At 37.9% G+C, this 17998-nt stretch overlaps 1 protein-coding gene and 1 long non-coding RNA gene across 2 annotated transcripts in view; one reads left to right on the forward strand and one right to left on the reverse strand.

The window, feature by feature from the left end:
- Positions 1–17998, reverse strand: part of HS6ST3 (heparan sulfate 6-O-sulfotransferase 3) — a 272238-nt gene that overhangs the window by 155567 nt on the left and 98673 nt on the right. The window lies entirely within an intron of this gene.
- Positions 6494–11334, forward strand: LOC107209668. The gene is made up of 3 exons (XR_001523653.1): positions 6494–9349; positions 9674–9828; positions 10689–11334. It is a non-coding gene; the product is annotated as an uncharacterized LOC107209668 (long non-coding RNA).

A 17998-nucleotide genomic window follows, 5' to 3' on the forward strand; every position in this document is an offset into this window, starting at 1 on the left:
GGCCACTTAGTGAATTCAAAGAGATGGAAACTAATTTAATTAATCTACTTTAAAAATCAATTTGGATTAGTTTTCCTGAATGACCCTGTGTAGACAAGCCCCCATTCTCCTAACACGGATAAAAGTATTACTCTGCTAGCCTGCACATATCGATACGAGATGATTAGTTCTCAAATAATAAACTGCAGGATCAGCTAACAAAAATACTAGCTGACAGCAAAATTATTTACTTCTCCAGGTCCAGTCTGGCGAAGAGAAGGCTCTAGGAGACCTTCCAGCAAGTTTCTAGTACCCAAAAGAACACAAAAGCTGGAGAAAAACTTTTTATAAGCTGATAGGTCAAATTGTAATGGATTCAAAACATCAGAGGGCAGGTTTAGAATAGGTATTATTCTATGTCTATTCTCTATAGGAGGAAGCTCTTTACTGTGAGGCACTGGAACAGGTTGCCCAGAGAAGCTGTGGATGTCCCTTGATGTGTTCCAGGCCAGGTTGGATGAGACTTTGAGCAACAAGGTGTAATGAAAGATGTCCCTGCCCATGGCAGGGCATTTGGAACTAGATGGTCTTTACTTAAAGATCCCTTCCAACCCATTCTGTGAGTCCATGATTCTGGCTATACACTGATAACTGTTATGAAAGAGCAATGGAGCAACACCAACATCAGCCAAGCATGCTCCCTATTCACTTAATTCCAGGTCAGCATCAGTAACAGCTTTCAAGAGAGCCAAACAAAGAACTCAGATGGGGTAATGCCAAGTGTGACTGTGTCCTGTCATCCTCAGGTGCTGGATGGACATTCCCAGATCTGCATCACCTCCTACATGCCCTGTACTCAACAGAAGTAAACAAGATAGCAGGCAGTACTGGGGAGAGGGGCATCGAGAAATGTACCTACCCTGTTGCACCTTGGCATCTCCCTTGCGGTGTACACTGAGTTTTCAGTGAAGGCCAAACTCACAGTTTGCATCCACACTTGCATAAGATTTGTCTGTTGGAGTACACAGAACTGAGATTTTCTCTATTTTTCACAACCCCCTATTGACTGGAACAGTTCTCCATTGCCTACTGTAACCCATCAAATTATTAGTTACAAGTAGGTAAGCCATTTCTGTAAAACATTAGACTTTTAGATCACTCTACAGCAGGTTCTTGCTCATTTCATTAAAATTTCTCCCAAAGGTTTTCAGATACAAATATTGACAGCTGTTTTAACTGGAAGCAAGCATGAAGTAATTTGATGCCCACACATGAATTTGCCCAATATCATCACATTTGGCGTTCCCATTTTTCCTGCTCTGTTTGGGGATCCTAATTTTTAACACACACGTTTGAGAAAACATACACGGATACAAATATTGCTCAAATTTTCTTCCTCTGCTTTAAATTCAGCAGATATAAATATACAGCTAACAAGAAAATATTTAACAACTGATAAGCATTCAGCCATTAGGATGACTCTTGTTTACTTTTGCCTCATGGCCTTTATGCCTTGCAATGTCTTTATTCTGTGTCATGCTTTGCCTGTTGTGTACAAGGAGGGGAAGGCAGTTTTCTACTCTACTATTAATTGAAACATGTATCATAGATTCAACATCAATAGCAATGGCAGGGGCAGTAAAGCCACAAAGAAACATCAGCATCAAATGCTGCTGAAAGAGTAAAAAGGACTTAAGGGAAAGGACTATAGCGCTGTTCACACCTACTCCCATCAGGGATGGTCTGAAAAACAATCTGTATTTGAGTTACATGCAGCTCTTTTGTGACATCCTAACAGTAAAATGCAGAAAAAAACCCCAGCTTTTATCTGCATTCTTTTATATACTAACACTTCTAATCAAATATATACCTCACAATCACTTGACTCTCCATCTTTCAGTTTTTATTGTTTCCCTGAACATTTTGAGTGCATTAATCAAATAATAAAGTCAACAGGAAAATAGATTTTCCTCAAAGGAAATACATTATTTAGTGAATCAGATCCCATTTGTCTTTCTAAAATTTACATTCAGATGCTTTTCTGAGAGTAATTTAGATTTTAAAAAAGGATGCCAAAACAAATGTGTTGTAATGTATCCTCAAAAGACCCCAAGTTTAATCCAGGATCAATACTGTTCTTTAACCACCTATAGACTTAGCAATGCAGTATTTTACAATATTCACATGGCTAGACACAAAGCAGAAGTTTTAAATGCGATTTCAAAGTATGACATGAACCCAAGAGGTTTTTCTTCCATTTAAAATCTGTAGCATTTTAGGGGCTCACATCATCTCTTGACAAATGTTTGTATATTATAATGAGCATTTTCAACTAGGTGAAGACATATTTCTAGACAAATTATATTCAGGAGAATCATGTAAATGGACTGAGGAAAGAAAATATCTGAGTAACATTCAAAAAGTTAGCCCCCATAGTACCTGTTGAAGCTCCAGTGTTAACAATCAGCAGCAATACGACTTTCTCATACATCAGAAAATCACCACCCTCTGTCACTATCACTCTCTTAAAACAACTGTGTAAGGTTTTGCATGTTAGATATTTGTCTGCAGGTACATCTGTACATACTCACATCTAAGAGTTTGACCTGAACACAAATCTGACAGCGAACCACGAACTTTTTTATTGCCACTACCAAAACAAAAAACACAAATGGACGGAGTAAGGATGCTCAAGTGGCTGTTTCATTAAACTGGACTCTCTCACACCTCTTCGGAGTATTGTAATGGCAGTCATCAATTCTGGCATTCAAGGACAGCAAATGATTTATAGCCAACTACACTAAACTAATTAAAAGCATCTTGCATAGTGCAAGATGAAAATACTGTCATCTTCTCAAAGCAGGGCATAGGTGAAAACTATGCTGCAGAAAGATTTACATGCAAGTTTCTTACTTGTTAGAATTGAATACACAGCAAGCCAAAGTCAGTGTTCCCAGTGCTCACATGGATGACAGATTTGTCATTCAGAATAATCAGATCAAAGGGAAAACAAGATGAAAATAAATCAGGAGTTTCATATTCAATAATACTATCTACACTCCCACGTAGTACTTTTCCTTAGTAAATATAAAAGCCCTTGATTATAATTACAAAAAGCTAACAATTAACCTATTTCAGGGTATAATTTACCAGGTGCTTTTACAATTTTCTATGCTAAAAAGAACTGCTGACTTCTAATGAGACTAGTGCAAATAAATTTAAACTTTTACCACCACTTTATAGAAACACTGGGAAAAGCATTGAAGATATTGATGGCAGTGTATTTTTCCTTTCATTTTACACACTTTAGGTCTAATTTAAGGATTCTCTTTTCTCTGGCACAGCAAGTTGCCACTACCTCTCTTTTGAAAGTTGCAATCCTCCCCAGGTATTGCTGGATGCAAGCTGCAGGAGTCGCAGCCAAAGGCAACAGGCAGAGTTTATGTACTGTGTGTCCTGGCCAAACAAGGAGGCACACAAACAATAGGAACAGTAAACTTGTTTTCCTAGAAACAGTGTACAACCAGGCTTGCAATTAAGATATAAAAAGGTGTGTGCAATGCTAAAGTAGTACCTTACGTGCTGCCTGAATTCCTTGGGAATGCTTATGAGACAAAGCAACACCTGTTCCTGATCAGCAGTACCCCTGAACGTGCATGGAGGAGGTTCAGCAAGACCACTCTATTGGGTCTTGCTATTGGGAGAGACTGTCAGGTAGGTGGGGTAACAAGAGTCCCCTACCCTTGAAGCACCAGATTTTCTAAACTGATCAAAATTTGTGCCACGTGTTACCATTATTTCTTATACAGAGCCCTTTGCCTGGGGTTTTCAGCTTTACTTGGAAACAGATAAACAACTTCGAAAAAAATCTGAACAAAGAATCTAAATTTCTGCAGTGAACTCTTTAGTCTGTTATTTTTCTCCCAAGCTTCTGTGTAATGCAGCATGCAATTTCTGTTCACTTACAACTATATATAAATATACCAAGCACTTGATCACGCTTGGCAAATTAACAAAATCTAATTATGTATTTGGTTTTATCATGCTATAACACATGCTAACATGGAGAAATGATTCGTACTTCTTGTCATCTATCTCAAAAGCAAAAGCTATACCAAGTCATATGAAAAATTTAAAAGCAGGCTATTGGAAAAAACACAGAAGTTAAAGGCACCTCATAAGGTACAGAAAACTAAGATAGGGAAGACAGAAGTATGCAGAGTACATAGGGTACATAATCAGCCATTGCAGACATATTACATTGACTGTTTTAGTTTTATCATCCAAATGAACAAGGCAATAAAGAATTAAACCAAATGACAAGAGTAGTATATATAGAATTAATAAAGATACAATTTTAACATGGTTTTCATTTTAAAAATTATTAAAGGTGGGGTTTATTAAATTTCTAAATCATATATAATTAACCGTGGAGGCTGTTGCATGTATATACTTTCAGAAAAGATATTGACATATGTATATCCCTTATCCATTAAATGAGATTACTTACTCACAGGAAAACTCGACTACAACAGATAAGATAAAAAGACCATAAACCCCTGCAGTGCTTCACAAAATAACTCATGACAGATGCTCACTGTGCAGCACCACCAGGTGTGGGATATTGAAAAGAAGATGTTACCAGTTTGTTCTAACACAGCTGTTCCTGATTTTCTGGAAAAATCTGACCTCTTCAGGAAACATTCCAAAGCTGAAAAAGGTTTTGAAGTGAACAAAGAAAAGGGTAATACTGTGTTGAAGCACCCAAATATAACATTTTTAGGCAATAGGAAGAGGATCTAAATTCTTCGGTACCACAATAATCAACTGCAGAGTTACAGAGAAAAGGAGAGCAGCTCATATGAATGCTAGGGATGTTCGGGGATAACATGAGAAAGGCTTTTAAGCCAGCTATTTAGAATTGAAAATCTATTAATTAATAGAAAGCCTGAAGGGATAACAAAGGATTGTTGGCACTCCAGTAAAGGAGGAAAGCTTCCCTCTCAAGGAAGATTTTAGAGGTGTCATCAACAGAGGACAACTGTCCAAAATTTACCATCACCCTGCCTGCCCCAGTTTCTCCAATGCCACTATAAATCAGGCCAGTATTATTCCCCCAGGAATCCTGCCAGCTTCCAGCCCAACTAGATGGCAGAGAACACATGAAAAAGACCCACAAGGCAACAGGAGGCTGTTGTACCAGGGATGGACCAAGTCAGAGCCTTAAAATCCCCCTTCAGACATGGATCCCTGTCACATGAGGACAGTTAATTTACAGAAGGCACGTGCTGTGAGTTGAGGGGTCAACATGTGATGGTAGTGAGATGGGATTTTGGTTTCATTATGTCCCCTCCAGAAGTTCACAGAGAAGGAAATGCAGCTGGTGCTCCCACCACAAATCCCCACAAAGCCAGTGAAGATGTGCATTCTTCCCCCACAGCACTGGCTGGCTGCTCTTTGGCCAGGAAAACACCAACCAGCACTCACTGGGATCCTGCAGGCCACCCACAGCAGCATGGGGATAAAAATGACAGGGACACCATGGTTGCATTGAAATTGCCACCTTAAAGAGCAGTTTTCCTTCCAGCACAGAAAGGTGGCCTGGGGGGGAGACCTTACAGCTGCCTGCATTTGTGTGAGTTAAAAGGCACAAAAGAAAACCCTTCAGCTGTCACTTAGCTGCACATCCCCTTCTCTGCAAATTCATGCAGTGCTTCCACATCCAGCAGGAGTGGCCAATATGTCATTTAACAGATGAGAGGTGCAGCTTCTCAGCCAAGCCAATATGGGCAAATCTAATGTTTTATTTGGGAACCCAACATGTATTACCCCCTAGCGCTGAATTACAGCTTCAGTCTCTACAATCTACAGCATGAATGGCAAACTGCCCCTATTTCACTACTGCCCTGCAACACCCTCTACACAAGCCCCTGCCTACACTTGGAGCAGTGGTGAAATTATCTGCTTGCAGCTTTGTCACACGTATGTCACAGCTCTCCAGCCCTGAAACACTTGGACAAAGACTACACTACCAGTCCCTCACAACTACTTTTGTTGCTCCTTTTTTTAAATGCACAATTAAAATTGTCTTCTCCTTCCCTCAGAACTCATTTTTTGGTGTGAGGTAACCAACCTCGGATTGTGCTGCCCTTTGAATCAGCCTTTCTCTGGACTGAGCACTGACCATTGAAGATGCAGCAGGAATGAAAGGTCACATCATCATAAGAACTCCTTATCTTTAATCAGACATCCACTTCCCTCTCTGCTTTAATCACTTTACATCTCATTTTAGACCTCAATAGACTTTTTACCCCCTCCTTAATTTTTCTTTTCCTTCTTTCTGTTCCCCTATGTGACAGAAAGCTCATCTGCATGCACACAGCTATGACTATTTCTGGACCCATGCTATTTAGGCCTGCACAGGGTTCTCAGAGAATAAAGTTCATGGAAAATAAAATAAAATTCAATTAATTAAACAAAAAAATCAATATATTATATAATTATTGCTAATACTTATTAATATATAATACAATAGATATATAATGATCTAATATTTAATTGTAATTTATTATTATAAATATACTCTGCAACCTCTTACACTCCACTTTTGAGGACAAGCAAAGGAAGCGAGATTAATTTCTGGTAATGAACAGAAAAGAAGCAGGAGATGAGAAGGGTCCAGTCAATAATCCTTGATGGGCTGGTATTCTGTAAAGATCTGTTCAAGCGTCTTTTACAAGTGAGTTAACCTGACTACACTGCTCTTTTGAACTCTAGCCTCCCACACACAGCAAAAGAAATGGAAGAGCAGTCTCACTGAGACCAAACAGTCTTTTAGCTCAGGATCTTCAGCAACAGGACAAAGTGATCACAGAGAGACACATTTCCAGGGATATGCTCCCAGCTGGATGCAGATCAGCACTGTCCTGAATCACAGGCATATCACCTGTGTGCTTTGACAGAGAAATTTCTATGTTCGGTGACACATTTTTATTCCATTTTATTCAATTTCACTTTGTTTTCTGAACCCATGTAAATGTCTGGAGCATGCAATATCCTCAACCACACGACATAGGAAGCATCTCCTTTTGTTCTGAACCTGACATACATTAGCTTTGTTTGTTCCCTCTGACATCTGGTGAGAGACATCCTGAAACTGTTCACCTTTTTCAGTTGTGCTTATTACATTCATTGCTCAGTCCTCTCATTCCAAGGATGGTAAGTCCAGCTTTATTTAATCATTTACTTGTGCAGAATTGCCTTTTTTTCTTTATTTCTTTTATTCTGCATTGTACTGTCTGCAGTTCTATTTATTCATTGTCAGGATGGAGGGGGGACAGAACCATAGAAGTTAAAGGTTTCTGTAGCTCTGCCTGCTTTGTTTTTTTATTTTCCACATAATCACCACCAATATTCTGTTTCTTGGACAACCACTGAGCACAGAGGCAATATTTTTATGGAATTACCTTTTTTAATTCCAAGATTTTTTTTTCTTGAACGGAAATAGAATGTTCAAGAACTCACTGCCACTCACATAAAGTTAGGATAATTTTTCCTTTTCAATGCACTCTTCAATATTTCATCTGCCATCCATCATCCAGTCACTCAATACTTTAAATCATATATTTCAAATTAGCATTAAATTGAGTAAACATCCTTCTTACCTGTTAGTGTCACTTAGTGAGCTTTCATAACTTTGGTTATATTAAGCAGAAAATAAGCTTTCAAAACAAACAACAAATACCTTTTAGCTCAAGCAGCATTATTCCACCCTCCAGTAAGAGTTTACTCAGATGATTTATTACTCACACACTGTTGTTACACAGAGCTCTAATGCCTTGGTGTATTCCATTCTGCCTGGGTGCAATCCAGGTAGATTTTCCTTTCTCCCCTCCAGGTAAATTTGTTCAGACAGGCTCAAAACAACATTAACAACGTACTATTTTTACACTATCCAACAAAGCTAAGAAGCACTCACGGGAATGATTTCAAGTATTTGCAGATGCTTTGTTTTCCTTGTAATTAATTTGACTCTCTGCCTGCTATACACGTCAGCAGCTGACACCAGAAGATACAGCAAAGCAGCAGCATGTATAGGTAACAAAAAAAATACATTAGTGAAGAGAAAGGTGAGGTGAGTTAATGGATAGTTTTTCCTTCTGTGATCCTCTAAAAAGAAATATTTACCCTTCTAGAGAAATAAAAAGGTATCTAAAGATCTGTGACTGACGAGAATTTCTACTAGTTCACTCATGAAATTTAAACTTTTTTTTTTACATTTTCCCCCTGCTTTTTCCTGCCCCAAAATCTGGGTGGATAAGGGCTTTATTTACTTGTTTATTTTCTTCTCCACACCTAGGAGCTTCTGGGAATACTGCAGGATTTAAAGTAATAGGACCATGCCTAAGGTGTTGGCAGCACAAGGCCAAGCTATGGCCCCTGGAACACAAGCTGTCAGGCTGGGCTGGTGCCACAGTCTTGCAGTGGGGTGCAGCACAGGAGCAGCTGGGCACCTGGCAGTGCACACCCTTTTTGGGCAGTTCTTAAACCACCCAAAGAAGCTACTGCAAAGCAGAAGAAGAGAACTGCAGAACAGTAAGAAACATCAGTCAGAAATCAGGCTTGAGCAGGTTAGGAAAGACGATAAATTTCAATTCAGTGAAAAATTAACTTGGGAAGCGGAGCACTGCTTTGCATGCAGGATTGGTTTATCCATCCAAATAGCAAGTCAAAGTCCCAACAAAACAAACCCCTACTTGCTGTTTTTGGATGCACAAACTGGGCACCACATGACTGCAGCACAGCATTCAAGATCCCAAGTCTGGAAGCCAATTTTAGGCAGACAGACCCTAAAAGATGTTTCATGAATGTGCAAAGTCACAGGCTGAGTTTGTCCAGGCAGCTGACACAGACTGAACACAGGCACACTGTTCTCTGCCACTCCTTGCTCACCACTGCAGCACAAAGACAGGCAGAGGTGTTTAGAAAGGAGCAGTGGCCAGGCAGCACCTTCAGCTTGATGTGCACATGTTCTAAAAATATCAGTGGGCTTTTTTTTTTTTTAATTGTACATTCATGCATCACAACATATTTTAGTTGCTGGACAAAAGCCAAGCTGCCCTGCTGCTAGCAAGCTGTGTCAAAATGGAAATGTATTATACAAATTATTGAAGTGTTAAGTCATGCAGTATGTATGCTGTCCAAAATATTAAAGGGTCAGAAAACTGTAGGATACAAATATATAGCTTCCAAACTTATAAGTTTCCATATCTCTTACCAGCCTTTTACAGCCCTAAAGTCCTGAATCCACGTGCCAGGTGCCACTCCAGTGTAACAGGTCTACTTTGCTGCACACAGTCCAGCTTCCATGGTAAGGAAAAGGAAGGGAGTCCTCAGAGAGGAGCTGTGGGCAGGCACCCTGTAAGTGCCTCTGGCTGTCTCCAGAACATCTGTGTATATAACAAATGCTATTTATGTCATAGTATATATAATAGGATATATAACAATATGACTGTAGTCACAACAGAGGCAATGGTAGTAGATCTTGCTGAACTAAGATATCTGAAACTCAGGGGAAAACTAGATGTCTGATGCTAGTGGTATCTATTTATCAATAACAGAATTTTTATTCATAAGTAGAGATTACAATGTTTATCCTATTTCTTTGTCCATTTGTGTTCCTGTACCCTCCCAGGAAAGACAAGTCAGCATCACCTTCTAGCCAGCTTCCCTTTCTTCACACAGCACAGTAGACAAACAGAAGACAAAAGGATTGCAGAGCCGTGGCAATTTTTATATGCGCTGTCCAAATGTCACCCACTGCAATAGATATAACATCACCAAAAAAATGTAAGGCTTCTTTTTCTGATCTTAAAACACTAGTCATGGAAAACAGAGCCATCATGGATATTCAGTGACTACACCCACACGGGAAATGTTAGGTATACACAAGAATAAAAGAGATAGACTCCTAGAGGTGTGGATCAAATTCTGCTGTGGATTACCTAAGAAATTTTCCATAGTCTTTTTATGCTCAGAGTTCCTGCTTCTCATAAAACCTAGATTAGGACAGCCTAACAGAAGCATGCTCTTACTTCAGAAATAAAGTGATTTGTGGTGTTTCACTTCAGAGGAAAACCAGTTATATAAACTGCAATATGGCATTCAACCCCTGAAATCCAGCTACGACATCTTATACAGACTTGCTTAACTTCTTGCTTGTGATAGGCAAGAAACTACTGTTTAAACAGAAAAAAAAAGGAAAAATAGAAAAGGCATTCCATTTAAAGGTGGAAGAGATAAAATTGAAATTAAATACCACAAATATCTAAGAAAAACAGTTTTCCTTAATATAAGGTTGAACTGCTGTAAGTGACCTTGTAATGTTAAAGTGCACCTTTATTTTAGTATAGTTGCTTCTTAACAGGCTGTGTAAATCAAAAGCAATGACTATTTTTTCCCCACAGCTATTATAAGGTAACACTTTCAAAATAAAATTTTAGAAAAGGCAGGAAAATAAACTGTCTGCAAGTGAATAGGAAAAATAGCCATTAATGGGACAGGGAGGGTGAAATATCACTAAGCCAAAATTGTCAACCCAAACAATTTATTACTTCTAATTGCTTCATTTAATCCTCCTCAAAAAAAAAACCCACAAAAGCAAACCAAAACCTAGTGTTTAAGGTTAAAAGGCAGGCAATGTTTTGCAGGTTGGTTACTAGAAGAGGAGATCTGGACACTGGAGTTTAAATCAGGCTGAGCGATGACTAGCAAGGCATGAGGACAACCTGAAGAGCTTCTTGCTGCTGTGCACTTGTTCTCAAGACTGAAATTCCTTCTCTGCTTTTCCTCTGGGTAATAAATATGTAAATACAACCTGGTGGCAGAAGTAGAGAGTGTGGGAATTAAATGAGACTCATGGTGAGTGCTGAAGGAGCTGGTTACAGAGCAGCCAGGCTATGCTAAATAACCTTTGCTCTCCCTGGATATGGTCTGCTGCAGAACACTTTCTGATAGAAACCTACTAAAACAGTATGTGCAGCCACGGCTTCATTCCTAATGTCCCAGCATAGATCAAAAAGAAGGATTCAACTAAGTCAATGATGGAGAAAAACTAATTTCATGGTAAAATAATTCTAAAATATATTTAAGGTACATTGGCGAGGCTACTTTAAAGGGAATCTGCATTACAAAACATGTAAGAGAATTGAAGACTATATTCTCATGTTCTTCTGCTGCTAAAAAAATAGTTATTCTTTATCACTTTCTGACTACAGTATTTTATGTAAACAATTTTCTGAGAAGACTTCTTTCTTTCTTCACAGTTTTGGTTTGGGTTTTATTTTTTAGACAGAATAGAAGATACTGCTGCTTTTCCATCACCCAGAATTTCTCTTTTCCTCTTAGAGGACACAGAAAAATAGGATGAAGAGAAAAACTGAAAATAACATTTTAACTTAGGAAAAAGCAACTGACTAAATGTGAATCCCTAACACCTGCCTACGAGAAGTTACTCAGAACAAATTTTGAATTATGTTTTCTCTTTTACATATCACAATACTAGGGGTCACTGCAGAAAACTTGTCAAAGTAGCTGCAGCTGAATTTTGCACATTTAGAGAACAAGAAATGGAGGGTAGCTCTGCACTCCCTGCTGCAGCAAATACATATCCTGGAAACACAGCTTAATTTGTTAACAAAAATGGAACAGCCAGGTTTTCAAACCTGTCCTTTTCCAAGCACAGAACATTCAGTGTTTGAACAATACCTGTGATCTTGAAATGAGGAACTTTTGAGTAGAACACAGAATACCTGAAAATAAATATCTCTCCAGATCCTAGATTGCTAGTGTATTCACTACCAGGTAAAAAAACCACCAATCTATCAAATTATTAGTACATGAGTATTGTAAAGAAGTGTAGCATATTTGGTTTTCAAAAAACAGAATTATAAGGTGGGGAAAAAGTACTAAGACCAACAGACAAGAAACATACACACATTTAACAAAGAGTTTAATTAAGGCATAACAGTGCCATTCAATGTCTAAATCTCTGATAATGCTCTTTTATGTTTGCAATGCCAAATTGCATTACAAAAATCACTTATTAAAAAGAACATTTGAAATTCAGGTTTTTTTCTCTCATTTATGTATCTTGTAACTGGAGAAGCAAGTCCTTTAGCCAGAGAAAGCTAAATTATTTAAATTATATTACTTTTCTGTAATTGTGAAGTTTTGTTATTATTAAATATGATGCTACTAGATTTATCATAACTCACATGTAACATTGATTTTCATATCAGAGCCAAAAACGAGTATTAATTTAATTTTCATTGTTAAAAAGAAAAACAAAAAAAAAGCTGAAACAGATCACACACGGAAATAAATTGGCTCACTTTCATTCCATGCATATTGTGAAATTAAATTGCAAAAAAATGGTGAAATATGACACCACTCAAATATACTTTCCTTAACAACTGTTACTGGCACATAGGATATATCTCATTGTATGAATTTCAAAATTATTTACTAACCCCATGGTCAGTCACCCTAAAAAGGCTCTGTTTGCTTAGAAAAAAAAGCTATGGAAGAAGACCATAACTGAAGCATATTTTTTCCCTTTCATCTTAAACCAATTTTACTCGACCATACTCTTTTATAGACACAAGTCTATAACAACAACTTAGCTGGTTGCTTTCTGTATATCCTTTAATCCCATCTGATGCTGGAAATACGAAGGAAATCCCACAAAATGCCGGATTGTGGCACATCTTGACACGTGTGATGTGATCTGCACTGCAGCCAAGTCAACCCTCACTGGATTCCTGACACTGATCCATGTCACCTGTCCAAGGAGCACCACTGCTCACTGCAGCAATACTGCTGAGATCAAGCACTACTTACACTCCACAGCAGTAAAATGCAATCATCTCTGCCTGCAATATTCCCCACCTAGCCACAGACCTTTTTCTGCCATGTTTTTCAGAAGAAAATGTTAAGATTATGGTTATTTTCATGCTTAGGATTATTATTATTATTATTATTATTATTATTATTATTATTATTATTATTATTATTATTATTATTATCTCCTTGGTTTTTTCACCTTGAAAGGATTTCCCAGGTGATAACAGAGCATGGCTCATGCACTGTCTTAAGCCACAGACTGTGCTGCTGTCTTATCTGCTTCTGCCTATGTTCTGTATTCATTTCACCGGCTCCCCCTCTAGTCCCTGTTTGTTTTGCTAATGGACTTGCTGCCACAGCATACATAAAAGTAATACTAATATGATCAGGGAAATTCAAGTCCCCAAAATGCAATCTCAAAACGTTTTGCTTTCTGTAATGGGTTGTTTCTACAGCAAGTCAGAAAGTTTGCAGCTGAGAAAATGCCCAGAGCCAACAAAGAAACCCAAAAGGCAGAACTGGACACTGTAGCTTGAACACCAGACGTATCTGTGTGGAAATCTGAGGTGTTTGTTACAAAAGAAACAAACTATGTTGCATTATTGTTTATTCTGAATTTCAATTATTCACTTCAGATAATGAGAACACACTGATGACCTTTTATAATTAGACCAATAGACTTCCTGTGCAAAGCACTTGAGTCCTATTCATTGTGGAGTGTTACTTTTGGAACACATGACTGAGCTGAGATGTGGCTCTAGGCAAAGCAATTAATCTCAATTTATCCCAATTTCTCTCTAAGAAGTTATACTGTTACTCTTTTATCTCAAAGACACTATGAGTAGCATTGGTAAATATTCTGAAGGTGAAATTTTCCATCAATGGTCTTCCAAACACTAACCAACTGTTAGCCCAGGATGGCTGTTTTCATTTCTCCCTGTCACACAGAAGGGATGACACAAGGGTCTTGCTAAAAACAGATGTGTTTCAAACAAAACACTTACAAAGAGTAAATCATTATGTGCAGCCAAAAGAAGAAGGAATTGCCAAAATTAATATTATACAAATATTATAAAAAATATTACTCTCTTCTAAAAAAGTAATTGGGGGAAATTCAAGATACTTGGACAGCCTTGTACATATTTTGCCAAAACTTGTTTTCTGTTGTACCTCAGAGGCACATGATGATGATGATGATGATGATGATGATGATGATATTTCCACAGCTGAATTAACATGGCCAACATTCCACAAAGTAAATAGGCTCCTGTTGATTTAATTTAGCATGGGGTGAACTTAAGCTGTTTTATCTGACCGTCAGTGAATGTTTTGCTGGCTGGGAATGTCCCAAAAGAGGAACAGAAGTGCTTGGAATCGATACTGTCCAAACCAATTTTTTTTCACCGTTATCAAGGACAACCCTGTAATTAAGAAGCAATTCCCTTAAACTGTCCAGCACAGTGCACAAGGACTGCCTAAGAGAGCTTCTCAGAGATACAGTTTGCACCTTGCCTCATGGGTTTGAATAATGTTATCACCCAAGCAGACTCTCAGGTATAAAGACTTCCCTGCAAATACAGTTTTGGTCCAAAGAAAAATGCCTTTCATATTTATGTGATGTCATCCTGAAGAACTCAGGGCATAAGCAGGTATCATCTGGGAGAAATCAGGACTTATTAGACAAATTTCATGAAGCCAAGTTAGCCTGAGGTGTTAGGTTTGTAATAAAGTTGATGACTAGGAAGTCCTAGCTACATCACAGAACTATAGGTAATTTACTTTAATCCACAGAGATAGCACTGGTTATAGATTTGCCTAATAACCACTGCAATATTTTGGCCTCAGAGATGTTGTCTCAACACATTCCAAAAGCATATTCACTAATTTCTTCACATTAGTAACTGTGATACATTGTCCATCCATGGCTCCAACACAATCCTCCTTCCCTAAATCTGAGGTATACATTGAATTGTATATTCAATGTTCTTGAATACACAGTACAATAAAGTTTGGCCTTATGGTACCTCCTCTCTCTCTGTATTTATATCAAGGAGGGAAGCAGTTTTCCCTGGCCAGAATTTGTAAGAATTCAAAAAGAAAATATTCCTGGAATTTATATCACAATAAGATGTAGAAATGCTTACTAACAAAAAGAAGAATCAAAAAGTTTACCTTGAATTTCTAAAAGAGAATTCATTAATTGAAACACCTTAACACAGGCTTTTCTCTCTTTTTTTTGTTGCAATTTTTTTCCTTTGTTTGTTTGTTTGGGGTATATTGTTCATATAGAACAATATGAACTGTTCTATAAGATGGCTTGAAATTTATGGGAATTGGGAGTTCCAAATAATTTTATTAGAAAGAAGCATTATAGTAGAATATAAGTAAGTTATAATGATGTTCAGCTAAGCAGGTAAATAATGCAAAATAGTAAGGTAAAATTATATATAGTGCTTGAAAACAAGTCTATGGCAAATGTTTAACAAGTTTGTTCACATGAGCTATTTATTAGAATTATCACCTGTCTTGGCAAATACTATTGATTATTTAGTAATTCTAGTAATTAAATGGTTTAACTTCTACCAGTAACTGGCAAATTATTTGCAAATCATGCTTGGCTTGTGTGCTCCTTGCTGAGAAGCTCTTTTCAAAATATTAGATAAATTGAAAAAATACATATTTCAGAGGAGAAATTTACCTATAAACCTGATGTATTTCTGTTGTGTATCTCACACCCTGGAAGGGTGAATAGAAAAGACTTCTCAGAATGAGTAATAGAGCACAGCAGCTTGGAAGAAATGAAGCACTGTAATTTTGCCTTTTTATTCATAATACTTCAGTGCCCTGCAGACCCACTGCTTCTCACCAAGAATTTGAATAATGTGTGGAATTCCTGCAGCTCCTTCATGGAACATCATCAACTTTATAAAAAGGAAAGGGGATTCAGGTAAAAAGCAATTGCTCAGGTTAGATGGTGCATTGAAAGTTATTTCAGCTGCAAGACCGAAAGGGTAAACTGTGGAAATGTTTTTTAACAAAGGAGATTGAACATAATGAAATCACATAAGAACTGTGAGATTGAGATGTTTACCATTTATCAGGCAAGATAAACAAGGCAAAGCAAACATTAGTTAGAGATCAGAACAGAAGACAAAGTTCCTCCAAGCTCAGAAAGCATTTTATGTGACCACTGTTCCCCATCAATATTCAATCAGCTCCAGGGCAGGTCCCCAGCAAAGTAACAGTAAACTAAAGCAGTGATTAGAGACAAATAAACCTAAGCCAGTATTTATGGTTTATGCAAGGCCTAATGATCATTTAATACTATGATTTGGCTAGGAATTGATGCAATGTGAGGAATAGAGCAATACATAATGAGTTCTTTAGACTAAAAGTGTACACACTGCTGTAATTCCAGGATAATACTGAAGACATCGATCTTAAGGAAAAATACTTTGGTACCTTAGTTCCACTTCTTGTTTTAATCCTTGCTTTATAAGTAAAAACAGGATCTGAAACTTGGGTTAAGGTTAGGTAGAGCCTGCTTGGAGCTGATGATGTGCATGTCAGTGAAGATGCAGAGCGATGTGACTTCCTCTACCCTGCATTCCAAAGATGGTTTAACAGAGGACCACCAGCATCTATCTCCAAAACACACACACACAGACCCTACAGAAAGCCCTCAGGTGTGCACAGGCGAAAAAAAAGGTGCCTTCTGCCTCTAAGGCAGAAAGGTATGCTAGGCTTAAAAAACAGAGGGTTTTTTTAAGTACAGGGAGCAGCACTGTGAGGAGAAGTTAATGGAGCTCTTGCTCCTGAACTGCTCTGATTTGTCCCTTATTAAGGAAGGGAATAAACTAATTGGACCAGAATACAGGAATGCACAATTGTTCTGTCTTGTTTCAGTGATCCTAAACACTATAGTTCCCAGTGAGACTCCTGTGCTGAGACACTTAGGGCAGTGTCTGTGCTGCTCAGGAGTCATGGGGAATGTATTGTGCACATCCTTCATTCTGTCACTTGTGTGCAGAGTGATCTGTACACACATCAGAGGTTCTTCAAAGAGTGGGATACTCAGAAATATTCAAAATTGGTGTATGATGTACAGACATCTCTGCTAAGACTGCTTGTACTGCTAGAAGTGTGCACAAGCAGACTTTCAGGCAATAACGAAATTAAATTTGAGTTGCATTAGTTGAAAGTGTTTATATATTTGGGGCTTGATGAAAATTTGGGAAAGGTTACGATGACACAAGGGGACTCTAAAATTCTTTGCAGGCACCACTTCACATCTACCAGCTTAGTTTGGATTGAGCTCTTAGCTTTGTAAAGAGAATCAACTTAAAATCAGGTTAGGATTAGAACCCAATGTCTGTATGGCAATTCTCTTAAGAAGAGGCAATTCTTATTGCAAGCTTAGCAGGATAACTAGGAATGAAAGTGAACCTTTTACTCAACATAGGAAGATGCTATAGAGTCCTGGGGAGGAGAATCCATGAACTACTTGCATTCAAGAGAGGGAAGTATTTTTAGAGTAACCCAGTAGACCAAAACATCATAAAGAAATGGATAAAGGTAACAAAGAATAAAATAGATATCCTTAGAACAAGGTGAATTTTGCTTTTGCCTTTAAACTCTGTATTTGAAACAAGTAAAAGGAAACTGAAATAGCAACGATGAAACCTTTGAAGCCAGTATGTGAGGCAGAACCAAGGACCCTACACTGAGAATGTTCCATGTATGACTTTCCAATGTGGAAAAAAAAAGCAGTAAATCAGTATGAAAAATCCAAGTAAATAATTTTTTTAGCAACCATAATGCCAGCTACGCCTTGCACTTCTGAAATCTAACACAGCTATTCTTCAGCCAAAGGAAGATGCTGTATAAGACCAAAGATATTGTAATCTGCTTTTCTGTTCCTGACAGTGTCCAGTAGTGAAGACTGAAAGATCATAAAAATAGGCCAAGCTTGTAATGCCTTTTTCTTAGCACAGTGGAGATTTCAGTTCAGGGATTTCCTGATACAGAGATGGTATCTTTGTGTTTAATAACCTCAGCAGTTTTCTTCCTCCTTTCCTGTTTTTTTTTTTTTTTTTAACACATGAAGACTTTTAGC

This window comes from Parus major, chromosome 1 (assembly GCF_001522545.3).
Source record: "Parus major isolate Abel chromosome 1, Parus_major1.1, whole genome shotgun sequence".
Taxonomy (NCBI): domain Eukaryota; kingdom Metazoa; phylum Chordata; class Aves; order Passeriformes; family Paridae; genus Parus; species Parus major.